Genomic DNA, 12,833 nt, shown 5'->3' on the forward strand with positions numbered 1-12,833 from the left:
TGAATTTCAAAGTCTGATACCTTTTATTTTAGATTTGTCTGACCAAAACCAAAATCAGGTAGAAACAAGCCCCGTGGAGACCTGAAAGATAATCAGACCTTCTGGGTCACCCCTACACCACACTACATACCTAGTTTATGATAGTTTATAACCTAGAGCTACTTTAAGAACTACTATGATTAAGCAATCTCAGATCCATAATAAACAACAAGATTAAATTCCCACAATAATTTTCCATCAGCATCCCCCTCCCATCCTGGTTACTGCCGGGATAAAGTTAGCAGTGTTCTTAGTAGCTGGCTCAGTATTGTGTTTTGGATTCAATACAAGAATAACACACTCCTGTTTTGGTTGTTGCTCAGCAGTGCTTACCCCAAATCAAGGACTTCTCACTGTCTCGTGCTCTGCCAGTGAGGAGATGCACACAAAGCCATGAGGGAGCACAGCTGGCACAGCTGACCCCAACTGCCAAAGGGATATTCCATGCCACACAATGTCACACCCAGTATATAAACTGGGGGAAGCTGGCTGGAAGGGGTGGATCACTACATTCAGAAGGGCTGGGCATCTATGAGCAAAGGGTGAGCAGTTGTATTGTGCATTGTGGATGTTGACAGCTTGGTCAGAGAGCGATTTTTAAGCATTAGAGAGCAACAGGGCTTTTGAGAGGGAAAGTTAAATAACATTCCTATACATTGGTTTAGTGAAAGAATTAAAACAATCTTTGTACTTGGTGTTTACACTTGTTTCATAAGATGTTTACAAAGGGGTATTGTTTCTAATTGGTCAGTGATGGTGGGGGGTGTTAATTAAAGGACTGATTATGTCCAGCTGTCTCAGAACAGTCTATAAAAAATGTGATTTCTGATAAACTGTGCTATATGCTTTCTGAGGAGATCTGGAGTTTGTCGTTCATTCAACCATCTCTAATACAACAGCAACAGAGCATTACTTGTTTCTCTTGGGTTTTGTTCATAGACTCAGTCCTCTCCCCCTCCTTTTCATTACTAATATTATCATTATAAGTATTATTGTAATATTTTATTTTGTTTCAATTATTAAACCCACAAACCTTTCTTTTCCTGATTCTCCTCCCCACTGGAGGGTAGGGGCAGGGAATGGGTGAGTGGCTGCCTGATAGTTGCCAGCTGGAATTAAACTACCCTACTTTCCCCTATAATTTCCTTGGGTTATTCTTGGTTTTTTTAAGGCACACTCATCTGCTCACCTTGGAATTTGGCCCAAACACGTTTTGCAGATTAGTCTAGATTTCTGGTCTCTGTGGTGAAATTCTGTACAATGATTCTGCTATTTTTAGTTAGAAAGGCTTCTTTACATGTTTTAGACATAAATGACTCGATGGACTAATGAAGCAAAATATGGTATTTCTATGTAGCACAGGGCAGATCTACAGTAAAACAACTCAGCTTGTCTGTTGTGTATGCAGCAAGCCAGTCCACTTTATGCAAATATTGCTGGAGAGATAAATCCAAAATGCAAATACAAGAGCCCTCTGCCTGCAAATAAGAGCAAATAAATGTCTTTACAAAACCACCTGTATGCTCACCTGCTACCTTTCCTGTCGTTTACTACCCATCAGCCAAAGTACACTGCCTACAATTATCTGTGGACAGAATTTCTAACTATTTGTGATGAACAATAGATGCATTTTATCATTCCACTCTAAAAACCTTTATTCTGCATTTTTAATAGGCCATTGAAATAAGCCTGTGAATTTATGAGTGACATGTTTATGATTCTAATGCATTTCTTTTTCAAGCAGAGACAGGTAGTAGCACTAACTCCATCAGTCGCTAGGGTCATCCTAAAAACTGCTAATTCAATCCTTAATTGTATGAGCCTAACCATGAATGTGTTTTATTATTCTTTACTGTATACAAAGTGTTTCTCTTAAATATGTAGGTTGCTTTCTTGCTTTGTAAGAAAATCAAAAGTTAAAAATATTTCACCCAAAATTACAGGGAAATATATAAAAAAGACCATTACTTTTCATCAAACCACATGTACTTTGTGTTTACCTGTCCATAGAAGGATTAGAGTTTGACTCATTTTAAAATACCATAGTAAAAACATCATGACCAGTAATAGTAAATTTCATCACATGCTACTGTCTGTGATACATGTGAGATGAACTGGCTACAAGCAGAGCATATTTTGAAAAATATTTTTCAAATATGCTACTTCAAAAGTTGTGACTTAATCTAAAAATAAAATAGAGATTCTTACAGGACTAACATCCTGCTTTTGCTAAAAATCTAAAAGGCTATAAAGATGTTAAGTTTTTACAACCTATTCTGCAAATGGCTAAGCAGCCAGGACTGTGTTCATTTATGCTTTGTCCTTTTAAGCTTTCAGGGTGCTGTGTAGCCATAGTAACTATGCTTTTTCTCTGCGAAATCCATTAGCTGGTTTCAATCTGGGATTCAATACTACCATAATCAAAGCCAAAGATTAAAAGAAATTGTGATTAGAAAAAGATTGTTGGTGACAAGCATTTCTTTTAAAAGCAGTTTCTGCATATCTACACTTTATGCATAACAGCAAAATAAACCAAAAGGTTAAAAGGACATCAAAAGATAAATCCAAAATTAATTTTAAAACTAGGTTACCATCAGGAATTACATACTACTACCTCAAACCAGATCTCAGAGCAGAGCTAGCGCTCATTAGCATCAAGTCAGTCAGTGTTGCTGGTTGGCCATCAGTGGAACAGCACAACAGACAAGCTTTCAGCCCTGTCATCTCACTCCCTTTCTCACAGCAGACTAGGGTGCACATATTAGAAAGGGAGACCAGGATTTAGACCGTATTTTGGATAAGGCTACACAAAAGATAAAAATCACCTTTCTTCCTACAGTATCTGCTGTGTGACAATACAAACAGCCTACAAATCTGTCAGATCTCTACTGGACAAGGATCTTGTCAACAGGAAATGGAAAATCTTGGGACTCTTACTCCACATTGAAACATGGCAAATAATTCAGAATACTAGGATAAGCTCTATCCTGCAACTGATTGGGTTGTTGTTTTCAGACAAAACAGCACTAAATTACTTCAAATGCCAGCTCAGTCTTGACACTGGTTACAGACAAACTACACTAATGACATTGCCACTGTTTGCTTGAATCCTAATTACAAGAAGGTACCCTTAGTAACTAGGACGAGGCACATTTTTCACAAGCAATTGGTATATAATCCACAGCTGAAATCTGGAAGTATATGAATATATTCCACTAACCATTAATTTAAAAATAAATTCCTTGAGTCTTTGTACTGAATACCATATTCCTTAACTGAAAAGTTTCATTGCCTCTTCAACTATTTTTCTATTAGTTCAAATCTCTGCTGATTTTTCCAACTCCATTTGTTTCTGCATTATATTAGAATCAAATATGACTCAAAGATAAAAATACCTGTCATGGCAAGAAGTGTGCATATTTGGGCTGGGGAAGGGGAGGATACCCCCTAATAAGAGAAAATTATCTATACTGGCACTTTACTTCTGCATTCTAGCTCCTTATCCTGCCATAGCCCTTTCGTGTAACAAGCGACAAGAAAGAATGGCAAGGCTGTGGTTGTATAGGGTAAAGAAAGACCGCAGGATTATTTTTAAGAGACCGCAAAAATTGCAAAATTAACTAACACTTGCATTCAAGAGAATAATAATTAAAAAAAAAAAAACCCAAAAATTACAAACAACAAAAAAAAAAAAAAAAAAATTAAAAAAAACAAAAAAAAAACACCCACAAAACAAACAAAAAAAAACCACTTCATGAGTTACCTGAATCTAAACCTTCTCCTTTTTCCCCTGTAACACACAACTTGTAAAGCCCTGACTCCACTGAAGTTAACAGCAAAACTGCCACAACCTTCAGCAGGGCAAAGACTCCACCCTATGTATATTTAATGACATGGATGACATAAGAGAGGACTAAAGGTCACACTCCCTCTGTCACTACAGCAGAGGACTAAGTCATGTCATCATGGCTTCAGCATCTGGCTTGCCCAATGATTCTGTGTTCACCAGCTTGGCCTGGTCTAAATCAAAATGACAGCACATTCTAGAAGTCACAGTGTAAAGTACACTAACAGTTTCCAGGAGTTCAACTCCCAAAGAAAGATGCACAAAGTGCTCCTTTCCAAGTACTCTTGGTTCTGCCTTTCAAACAAGAACTGACAGAGGCTCACCTTTACTTCAAAACATTATGACCATATTGAGGAAAGCAGGGATGCTCTTAGGAGAACATCCTGAAAAGACACCCTTTGTCATTAGCAGTGACTGCACAATTTCATCCAGTCATCTATAGAACAAAGTACTTCTGTACATATTGACAGGATACTCTACGAACTGAAATCTTGGGAAAAGAGAGCAAGATATATGGGTCCTTTCCTTTTTCCACCCAGTCTTCCTGATATAAAAAACTCACAACAGGAAGCAACACTAATGGTACAAATCACAGGAAATCAAATCCAGCCCTGAACAGTAGTCAAGAAAAGAGAATTACCAACTCTCCCCGCCCCACCCCCCCAAAAAATCAAAACTAACCTACCAAAAACTCCAACCACAACAGATCAGAAAAGCTGCAGATCTCAGAGTGTAAAGAGCTGTAGGTGCTCCCAACAGACCTGCAAGTGTTGCAGAATCCAGTGAGAGCTTTTGCAAGTAACACAGCTTAGAATGCCTTGAAAAAGAGCAATAATTTTCTGTTCCCACAGGCTTTAAATCAAACTACTGCACAACATTGTCTATTTACATGCTTGTTTACGTAACTTTAACATTCACCTACAGTTATTTCATAAAATTTTTGTCAAAATTCAGAAGCTGTTTTTCCTTTTCTCATTAAAAGAGAGATACCAAAATTTTAGGGTGCATATTTTCATAGCTTTTTTTTTTTTTCCTGGATTTAATTCTAAGGTGTTAATGCGTTTAAAGAACTAAGAATATTCCTTAAGTTTTTAATTATCAGGGAATACAAACTAAGCCTATCTTTAAAACCTGAAGTACCAGTTAAAGTAAACTTGGAAGAGAAATAGTTATCAGAAGTTTTATTTTGCTTAGCATTAGAAAACACAAGAACTTCGCACCAAAAGAATGCCAATATATCATCTTCATCTGAGGAGGCTCTCTAAGGATGTTTTCTATGTCCAAGGATATTACTTCTTTCACATAAACCTCCCTGCTCACTCTCCATTCCAGTATTCTGCAGTTGCCATAGAAACCATTTTGCATGACCACACTGTGAGTGGCGACCTCACATTCAATACATCCCCAAAGGCTCAAAGTTTGGAAAATATTTCAAGATTTGTGCAGAAATTTTGCCACGATTTTTTACTAAAAGACTGGCAGGCACCAAGGCACATTCAAACAAATACCTCTTTTTGAAGACTGGATATTTCATTTGCTGAACTGCAAACCTTCAGCCACAATGAGAATATAGGAAGTGAGTGAAGGTATAGAAACTGTAATCACAGTCAAAAGTAATTTAATATATTCCAAGCATTTCAACATGCAATTTTCACTATGATTCAAACAGTTTTAAATAAGGAAGGTGATCCAAGTGGAATCAGGTTTGCTCTTTCCAAACACCAAAAATTACAAAGAACAATCCTTAAAAATTCCTAAACCACAAGTTAGTAAGCAAGACCCAAGTTACAGCATCTACAGATTGACCCTCCCTAGATGCTTTCATCACAGCTACCATGAGCACAAAAGACACACTCAGAAATCTTTCTCGTGAGCTTGACAGATGGCAGAAACAAACCATAGTGATGACAATCTATAAGTCAGGTGTCATGCCCATAAGAGATACGTGACTTAACTACAGCCTCATAACAAACAAAAGTAGATACATTGGATTTCTGGATGAGGTTCCACAGCTTAGCTCTTAAGGAATATGAAGAACTCTGCTTGGAGGAATTCTGTTCCATGTTTAAAAGCTTTAATTTGATACAGATTACTATTACAGAATATTAGACTGATATATAAAATTCAGGTACACATTACATCTATCCAAGAAGCAGAATTTCTAGAAATTAATATACATTTACTAAATGCAGTGTTGGATCCTCGGACCCTGCTAGAAGTTTGCAAAGAAAACCTCTTCTCCCTACTTTTCCAGTGGATTAAAAGCACACACGATTATAGAAACTGTCCTACCTTCCAAATATGTGATTTTCACAAAAAATACAAGGTAAAGGCTGAAAAACTTGAAATACTTTCTTTTAATAAATTAGAATAACCTAAATCCCATTCAATTTGTTCCATTCTGTTAGATGAGATGCCTTATATGGCACTCAACTTTTATGTTTCCTACACTCCAAATCAAAAGAGAACAGGATGAGATGACAAGAACCCACCTGGATTATACTAATATGTTGCTAAAGGGAAAGGGACTGGATGGAATTATGGAAACATCATATCCATCCACTTATTAGCATACATAAAACTTGTAAATCAGATTTTTTTGTCACAGAGCATCTCTAGCTCAACAGTTAACACTAAGGATCAAATGTGAGAGAAGGTTATTTTCATATTCATCCTGTGATCTTTCATATGCAAAGCAGCATCACCCTGTTCCTTATCTCTCAAAACTGCACTCTTATATGAACATACTTTAAGATGCCACATTGGTTTTAACCTTAGAATGACAATGACTAAAAGCCATCTGTGCCAGCCCAGCACCTTGCCGTAGACACATTTATTTCCTCGCTTGGTATGTTTGGCATCTTTCTCACTTATACGTCACCAAATTTTCTGAAGCTACTCTTCTGATGACACTAACCCTGCTGATCTCAAGGTTTCCCCATGTAGACAGACGAACGGGAAGGGCTCTCATCTTTCCACCCTGGCCTGGCATGAAAACAAGAGGATGCTGGAAGATCAGTGGATTATCTAGAGCCAGATTAAGCAGATGTTAATGCATCCCATGAGCCGCAGAAATAAGGAAAATAGATTCCTGAACTTGTTGATTGGCTTTTTAGGTGAATCATGTAAACATATTATTGCCTTCTGCAAAATACTTTGGTGTCTGTGCACGGACCACTGAATTTCCATGTGTATTTAAAAATCCTTGCTCACACCAACAGCTAGTATTAATCAAGTCTTCCATCTAAAATTAAGAGCAATCAACAATGAAAACTGTCCATAGCACTGAGGTCAAAGCATTGTGGATCAGAAGCACGAAGTCCAGCTGTAGGTCAGTCAAAGACACACCCCAGGAGTCAATATGAGAGCCAATATTGTTCAATACCTCCGTGAATAACTTGCAAGGTGAGACAGAGCGCACCTTCAGCAAGTTCACAGTGCAAAACCAGCAGTCAATACACCAGAGGGTTGTGCTGCTATTAAGAGGAACCTTGACAGGCCAAGAAAAGAGCAAAAGACACGAAATGCAACAAAGAGGAAGTCCAAAGTCCTATTCCTGTGGAGGAACATCTGGCACCAGTATGGGATGGGGGCCAAATCACAGGGAAGCAGCTTTCCCAAGACGGACCTGCCAGTCCTGATAGACAAGCTGACCATGAGCCAGCAGTGTGCCCTCACATCAAAGATGGCTCAGAGCTACCTGACCTCTCCAGAGGGTGAAAAACAGCAGTATTTACTCTCTGTTCAGTACTACAGAGAAACACCTGGAGGGCTGACTCCAGCCTCAAGCTCCCCAGTCAGTACATGAGAGCACAGAAAAGGAAGTTCAGTGAAAGGCAATGAAGATGATTAAAGGACAAAAGCATCTTTTTAATTAGAAGTTGAGAGAAATAAAGGCATTCAGCATGGTGAAGAGAAGCCTCAGGGATGGGACACATAAAAGGAAGAGAAAGACGGGTGTTTGTCAGTGGTGATCAGACACAGGACAGAGGGAAATGGACACAAACTGCAATACAAGAAACTGCAGTTAAACATCAGGAAAGCCTTTCTTATTGTCAGATTGGGCAAACATTGGAAAATGCCACCAAGAGTCTTCATCCTTGCATTAGTTCAAAAAAAAAAAAGACTTGATACAGCCCTGTGCAGCCTACTAAATACCCCGCTGCTGTAAGCAGGGAGCTTGTGCTGGACAGTCTCTGGAGGTCCCTTCCAACCTCAACTATTCTGTGACTCTCTTAAGAATGAACATGTCTGGTTTTAAAATAAGGAACTCAGGTGAGGCTCCTCACCTACACTGAGAATTAAAGTGTCTACACAGTGCTTTGTTACGGTCCACTATGTTCTTGCATAGAGTCGACTTCATGAGGAACTAAACCAGCACATTCTCATTATTTCTGTCTGTTGCTTTGAAAGTAATTATTCTCATATTCATCAGCAACATTAGCGCTCAATTATTTGTGGAAAAAATCTTAAATAAACTAGGAAAAAGTATTTATAGGAATGAGTATTCTGTGATTTTTTTTTAATTGCCTTACACTAAATTTTTTTCATAATGTGAACACTTGGATTTCATTGTGTAGATTTTTCTAAGTACCATCTGTTTTTCAAGTCCTCATTGATTTTATTGAGATCAATAAAACTCTATCCCTGCCATCCTTACTCACTATACAAAACAGGCATTGCATATTACTCAAAATATGAAAAAAAATCTCAGTTTGAAATTCTCTATGAAGCAAGCTGTATCTCTCATTTTGCATTTCCTACTTATCAGACGACTGTTTTACAATTTAAATGTTATGTCAACTCATCCATAACTTTCTTTTATGCTCTATTTCAACACTTTGTGAACAGAATATTAATCTATCATTTAAATTAATATTTAATTGAAGAAAACTCAGTTCTCTCATTTCACAAATTTGAGAATTTATAGTATCTAGTTGTCAAGTGATATCCAGCAAACTGTGATGAGGAACAAGTACTATACATACCTTCCTGTCCCCCAATACTGGCTCCTATCACAGACCTTCATTTCAAACAGCAACAGGGACTCATTCTACCTCTCCCTGAAACAATTTTTCCCACCTAATAATCCGGCTAGAATTTTTTCCTCATTTAAAATCATCACTAGCTTATTTTTTTTTTTTTTACACTGAGTTCATTTAAACCTAGGTGTCTTCCAAGCTGAGTCAACAGGAGGCTACTCAAATGATCCTTGTTCTAAAATCAAAGAAAGAAGTAAAAGCAGAAGAAAAAAAAAATAGGAGTATTTTTGAGGTATTACTGAATTGAAACTGTTTATAACTCAACATCTGCAGAAACCAAAAGAAAGTATAACACAGGGTGAAGGATGACAAAGTGCATAAACTTCACTAGGTCACAGAGAATATCGTACTTGTTTCCTCACGACAATAAAATACAGAGGGGATGGCTTAGAAGTAAGACAGAGAGGCATCATAACACAGCCTTTCGCCTCTGTACTATGATTTCTGCAAAGAGGAAATAAGATTTGCTATGCCTGATGGTGCCACCCAGAAGCAGCATTGAGGTGACTGCCTCTCTTAGTGTGCCTCTTTGCTAAATTGACAAAGTCTTACTTAACAAGCTACGGGAAGTACAACCGCAGTTGCTGCACATCTAAGATGCAACAGAATGAAGATGTTATCCTAAAGCTGGAACAAAACATTTAAGTTCATGCCTCAGGCAATCCAATTTCTAGAACATGAGAAACATTCAAGGCACTGTCTGACCAGTACCAGCCTCACTCAACGTTTTCAGTCCACAATTCTGTATACCACAGTCACAAAATCTGCACTCCCTAACTTCTTTTCTCTGCTAGGGAGGGTGCATCATTATGCCTTTACATTAATTAAGCCAAACGCCAGTACTATAATTACTCTAGAAAAACTGTGCAACGTACTTTTCAAGACAACACAAATACCCTGAAATTTCTAAAGTGAATGGCTAGTGTCAAAAAAAAAAAAAAAATCTTAGTTAAAAAAAACTGCTACGGGACCAAAAACACTTTTAGATGCAACTTTTATTTTCACCTTTCTCAGGAAGAAAACAAAACCAATCAACCGAACAAACTTAAGCCAGCTCCATTTTACTTATGCACAAACAAGGCACATCTTCTCAGACTCTTTTCCTAGTAAATATTCAAGGAACACCAGCATTTCAACCACTACTACACTGAGGTATTCTACACTTCATAAATTCAAGATATTATTTGGCCACTGAAAACATGAAAATACAATCATCAGTTTGTTTCTAAATTCTTTCCAGTAGCTTCACTAGAATTGAAAAAGAGTGAGAGCGTTAAGATCTTAAGGGGGGGGGGGGGGGGGGGGGGGGCGCCGGAATGAAGAAAGGTAAACTTTGTAATTTAAACAATGCATTTGCTTCTTCTGTGAGATGCTGCACACTGCAATGGCCACTCAAATTTACCAAAATCCATTCAGTGGATTTATCTGCACTACTCCTTCAGTCATCAATTACAGTAAATTCTGACAAACTAATGCAGCATCTTTTTCTTGAAAAGCTTGAATGAAAAATGATATCTTAGAATAAGGAATTTGGTTCTAAAACGCGAGTAGAACAAAGTTTTGCACACAATCATCTTTCCCCATCCCTGCACTGCAAGCTTCTTCTTACTGGTCTCAGAGCAAGCCTGAAATTCCAGCAAGAGTCTGGTTTGTAATAAACTCCAGGCAGTTCTTTTTCAATCTTCCAGAATCCTCCTAACTGAAAACTGAATTCACAGAAGCCAAACTGCTTCTCAAAAGCCCATCTTACTGCCTGTTGTAAGCCTTTCTAGCATGTGAGCGAGTCTGACTATCTGCTCCACCCACCAAAGCCATTCCCCAGGCAAAATGGGAAGCTGCTTGCTGACAAGGAATGGTCACCCCTTCATCACCATGATTTCTACCAAAAAATATTTAGCATCTGAAGGATGGCAGCCCTCTTCTACATTGCTCTAGCCAAGTCCCTTTCAGCAGAAGCAGAGCAAGTAATAAACCACAGACTGCACAGAGCAACCATATCACATCTATGCAGATTCTTAAGAGATTAGGTAGATAACATCTCTACAGAGGTACGAATTTAGAATGATTTGTGGTAAAGTTCATATGAGAAACATATTTCTGTAGATTCTGTCCCATTACCAAAACAGTGTTTGTTCCCTGCTGCTTACACTTTGCCTCACTGAGGCACAACATGCTGCCTACAATACACTTAAGGATCCCATTTTTTTTGTCATTAATTATTTCAGACATCAGGTTCTGCAACTCAAAGCTCATCATCTCAAAACGCAATCACTGTACTGCATTTAAGTAAATATTCCCCCAAGATGCATCATCAAGCATATTTTCCACGTCATTTGTAGAGGCTGAAAACTGTCCTTCTATCACAGTTCACTTGATGAGATGTAAAATCTCAGAGAAGAAAAAAAAAAATTAGATCCTTCAGAAAAGGTAAACAAAACCAACAACCAAATCCGGCAAACAAACAAACAAAAAACCCCTACCTGCTAACATAGTCAGCACTAAAGCAAAGCTGCCCAGAAGGCCAATCAGAAAAGCCTATGCAGTCTGTGTACAAAAGCATGATTCTGCCCCTCAAGACAGAGTCCAGTCAACAAGCCAGAAAGCAAGCATGGCAGAAAGTCATGCCCTTATAGGTGTTTTCATGATTCTGTGTCTGCATCTTGCCAAACTGGTAGATCTTGTCAAATTAAGAAAATACCACTAATTCTCAGAGCTGCCATCAGGTGTCCTTTCAGTTAATCCCAAACTCTTTTGCTCACAGTAACCAGCTACCTTGTTTTAAACCCTGAAGTTGCTCTCCAACTATTAGGAGAAATATCCTTATTTTATCCAAACTCTTTTCATGTCATCAAGAAAAAGAATGACAGCATGTAACTATTAAACTGCTTTGAATATGGCAGAGTTTAAAACAACCACAAGTGATGCTCTGGTGGGCCCTTCCCAAAAGGCCCAGTAAGTCGGGTGGGCACCTACCCCACTAGTGCCAATAGTCCCTCACAAAAATCACTGCTAAATCAGGAAAGGGAAACCTGAAGATGTAGAACAAGGAAAAAAAGTAATAAATACCCTCACCTCTGAAAGTCCCAGGTGGCCTTCTGACATCAATTCCTACTGCTCTGCTTTCTATTGATTCAGTAATACATGTATGTTGGAGCAGCCCTCTCATTAGAGGGCAGAAATGAGCCGAGACACAGACTTCTTGTTTATCACAGCATGAAAAGAGTCCTGGCTTATTTCTCTTTGTAGCTCAGCCATCCTGAGTCCAACTATTCACTGTCTCTGGCTGCAGCAAGCTCCTACTGTAGGTTTCCCCTGCAGCCCCTGACTGCTGGTTATTTCCTGCTAAGCAATGACTGCATGTATTGGTTTGCACACTCTGACTGGAGGCTTTTACCTGGCTAGACTGTGACTGCAGGTTCCAACAACTGCACTGACTGCAGACCCAGACTGACCTCACAGCAGTGAGTCTCTCTCCCTCTGGATGATTCCTTCTCCTCCGGGTCTTCTCAGTCCCTTCCCGACTAGCCAACCCACCCCTTTTACCACACTTATCTTTATTGGCAATAGCTGTGACTCATCAGGGGCGAGGCTGTTTTGGGTAATTAACACAGCTGTGACTTATCAGGGTTGAGAACACCACCCTAGGCAAGGTTCATAGGTGGATTATGGCTATTTACACTAAGATAAATGATGTCTGTAAGAATGTAAATTTTGCCTCTTCTGCTCTGTACCTGGCAGAATACTATTCAGTGCCAGGTTTCAGTCCACAGCTTTAGGCAACCAGTGAGTGGTCTAGCTTAAAGAGAGCTACAAGGCTGTAAAAGAGGCTGGAATAAAAGAACATTACTACTCCACTCCAAAAGTAAAGTAGAATTGCCTGCCCCATAGGATACAGTTACTTATGC

General features: G+C 38.7%; 1 protein-coding gene across 13 annotated transcripts in view; it reads right to left on the reverse strand.

The window, feature by feature from the left end:
* MARCHF1 (membrane associated ring-CH-type finger 1) overlaps positions 1 to 12,833 on the reverse strand; it is a 225,780-nt gene that overhangs the window by 154,437 nt on the left and 58,510 nt on the right. For 6 of the 13 annotated variants that reach the window (XR_005700791.2, XM_040064202.2, XM_040064206.2 and 3 more), the window contains exon 1: positions 12,323 to 12,448. The exons of 4 other annotated variants lie outside the window; for them this stretch is intronic. The gene's annotated coding sequence lies outside the window, so the exon portion shown is untranslated. Of the gene's footprint in view, positions 1 to 12,000; positions 12,301 to 12,322; positions 12,449 to 12,833 lie in introns of those variants that run through there. 3 more of the 13 variants (XM_058420617.1, XM_040064191.2, XM_040064192.2) reach the window with 3 other exon arrangements.

Source organism: Hirundo rustica, chromosome 5 (genome assembly GCF_015227805.2).
Source record: "Hirundo rustica isolate bHirRus1 chromosome 5, bHirRus1.pri.v3, whole genome shotgun sequence".
Taxonomy (NCBI): domain Eukaryota; kingdom Metazoa; phylum Chordata; class Aves; order Passeriformes; family Hirundinidae; genus Hirundo; species Hirundo rustica.